We start from the raw sequence: 3,275 nt of genomic DNA on the forward strand, positions 1-3,275 counted from the left end.
AAAACAAGCTCAGGGCTCTCACCAATTCTGCATTATGGTGAGTTGTATAACTATATAATTAAATATATTACAATATATAATATGTTTACAATTTTAATTTAATTAATATAATTTTAATTATAATATATTATAAATATATAATGAAATATATCTGTGTAATAATAATACAAATAAAATGCACGATAAATGTAATCTGCATGGATCATCCTGAAACTATCCCCTCACCCCTCAGTCCGTGGAAAAAATTCTCTTTCGTGAAACTGGTCCCTGGTGCCAAAAAGGTTGGGGAACCTCTGATCTAGATGAATATTTATTTTTTTTTTGTTGAGAATTACTAGAGTACTTGCAACTTTACCCAAGAGTCATAGATTTTTATTTTAAAATAAAAAGCTACAAATGCTGCTGTATTATAGCAGCATGCAAGAGATTTTCAAAGATCAGGCCATTGACAGTTGTGCAAGCATCAGCCACAGACAGGGACTATTGACACAACTTCACACTTGACGTGTGATAAACCGTCAGGCACTGCTGTGGTGGGGAAGACCTGTCAGATGCCATGCATTAAACATAAATAAACTGATTTTCATAGTGCCATAGTGAAATATGTCAGGCATAAAGGCGGAGAAGTCACTGTGCACTGAATAGTTTAAGAGGCTTGCCCAAGCAAGAGATTATGGGATGTTGATTAGATCTCACCAGGTCACAGGTTATGTGAGCTGAACTTCACAGGAAGCCGGTATGTTCGAGGCAGGTTAAACCATTTTCAGCGATGTGCAACACTACGGCAGTAATTCGTAACCCATTAGTAGACCATGCAAATTATATTCTTCAGTCAAGGTTAAAACTGAGTCTTTTTCAGATGATTTGTATTTCTTGTCTCAAGGAATAAAAAAAAGCTGCCAAATCTTGTAGTGTTAAAGTATTTCATTCAATTCTCTGAGAGATAATATTTTGAAAATGTATCCAATGACATATTTACAAATACAATACATTCATATTTCAACACAGGTTCTAGAGAACAAGAAATAACAGCAATTTAATGAGAATTTCATCACCAAAGAGAAATAGCATATGTGATGCTGTGCGTGTTGAGAACATCAATGGAAACACAGTCATCAAACTACTGACATACCATGATGCTTTACATTGTGTATTTAGGAAATATTATTTTTTGTAGCTATTGTATAATTTTTAAAATTAAAGGCATATGTATAAATTCATGACTTTCTAGAAATTCTTTAACTGTCCATAAAGCTCTCTGTTCAAAGATGGTGTCTCTAAAGATAATAGCAGTACTGATTCTAGCATGCATTTTAGAATCTTGCAGCAGGTCTTCATTATAATTTGAGGAAGAAAAAACATCTAAATAAATTAAAAATAAATAAAATAAATAAGTAAATGGATTATAACTTTCAATCTTATCCTGACAGGCATTTTTGAGTTCCATCTTAAATTACAGAAAATCGTCTTCATCTAATTTCAAGTACATACATAAAATGAAAAAGTCTCCTGGAAATTATTTAGTGCCACCAGGCTTTCTGTGTATATGAACTTGAATTCAATTTGCTCACAAATCACTGGTCAAACAAATAATCTAGTCTCTAAATCAAAGCCACCTACAGATTTAAGAAATGTGGATGATATAATGACTGTCATTTTAAAACAGTATTTTGACAAACAAGGATCACAACCACCAATATTTCAAATAAGAGTGAACTGGCATTACTGAAAGTTCAGCTTCTAGTGAACAGTGTAAGACAAGCTGTAAATTCTAGAGAGTATTAAAAGGCTGTCTAAAGCATCATCAAAAGAAGTCAACCTTTAAAAGTAAATATTTAAAAAAACTGTGAAACAAAAATGATGTAGTTTTCCCAAATAATTTCTTTAGAAACACACAAGCATTATCTATTTTTCAAAATCAGATTTTTTCAAAGTCAGGTAATGGGATACATGTGTCAAAGTCTTTAACTTTGTAGTATTAGATTAAAATAAATGTATTATAAACACAGTTTAATTGGACATTCAGATATAAACAAAGCACTAAAGAGAAATTCAGGAATATGAACGAAAAAAGACAATAATTAGAGCAAATAGCACTTAATTTTATAAACTATATGTGAATTTTGTATATATATTAGGTGAGTTCACACATAATATTATTAACCTTGACATAATATTCATCTTGTTTTGACAAGTCACATATTTTTCTTGCTCCAGTAAAAGAAATATTAAGACACTTGTTTTGTTTTAATAAGGTAAGTGTAAATGTTCTGAATTAAACATTAAAGCATGCTTGATGGTGGAATATCTGTGATTTTGTGACATATTTTTGCTACTTTCTTTTGAGATAGTAGCTACTTATTTCAGATTCTAAATTTAATCTTTAATGTTTGTAGGGAAAGTAATCTAAAACAGTATTGTCAACATTTGTTTTCACTCTACATGTTTTTATTGACTGCCTATTATACACAGATTTATTTGCTTATCACTATGGTGATCTTTCTCCTACTGTATTATAAACTATTAAACTCATTTATCCTTTTTTCCAATCAAATTACCCCATATATGTGTCATAGAAGGCATTTATACAAATATACAAGAATAGCTCCTCTCTTGTTTATAGAATACTGGATTTGGGTCAGGGAAAAGCTGTGTTTAATATCATATAAATAAAAATTTTAAAAACTGATGAGTTAGAAGACTCCAAGATAAAGTCACTGATTTACACAGGCACAAAATATGGATAGGTTAAATATGCAAGATAGATTCTCTGAGAAACAAACACTGACATAATTGAGTTAAGGGTACAAAAGGTTTATTGGGAGCATCACCTGTCAGGCAAAAGCCATAGGTTGTTCAATGGGACCATTGTTGTGTCCTCTAGGGAGAAAAGTGTCTTCATTGTCAACCAGGCATTCTGCCCCTGAAGAGCTTAAAACTGTAGGTGTGGGCATTGAAAGTCATCCAGTGGATCACTGGCATGATAGTAAGTGGCGCCAACTCTGTTTATCCTCTTAGGTCTCTAATCCATGTATTCTTCCAATTGGGCACAATATCCTGCAAAGTCTCTGATTCAATGTGCATATTGTTTCCTAGGGGATGATGTCTTATCCTCTCATGGTATTCCTTCTAAGCTGGCTGTCTTCAGGCCATCTTCTTCCTTATCAGACTGGCAGCTTCTGGGTGGTGTGGTATGTGACAGGCAGAGTGGATCACGAGGACATGGGCCCATACCACAATGGCATCACTGTAAAGTGCATTCCTACCCACAGCTT

Source organism: Microcebus murinus, chromosome 15 (assembly GCF_040939455.1).
Source record: "Microcebus murinus isolate Inina chromosome 15, M.murinus_Inina_mat1.0, whole genome shotgun sequence".
Lineage (NCBI taxonomy): Eukaryota > Metazoa > Chordata > Mammalia > Primates > Cheirogaleidae > Microcebus > Microcebus murinus.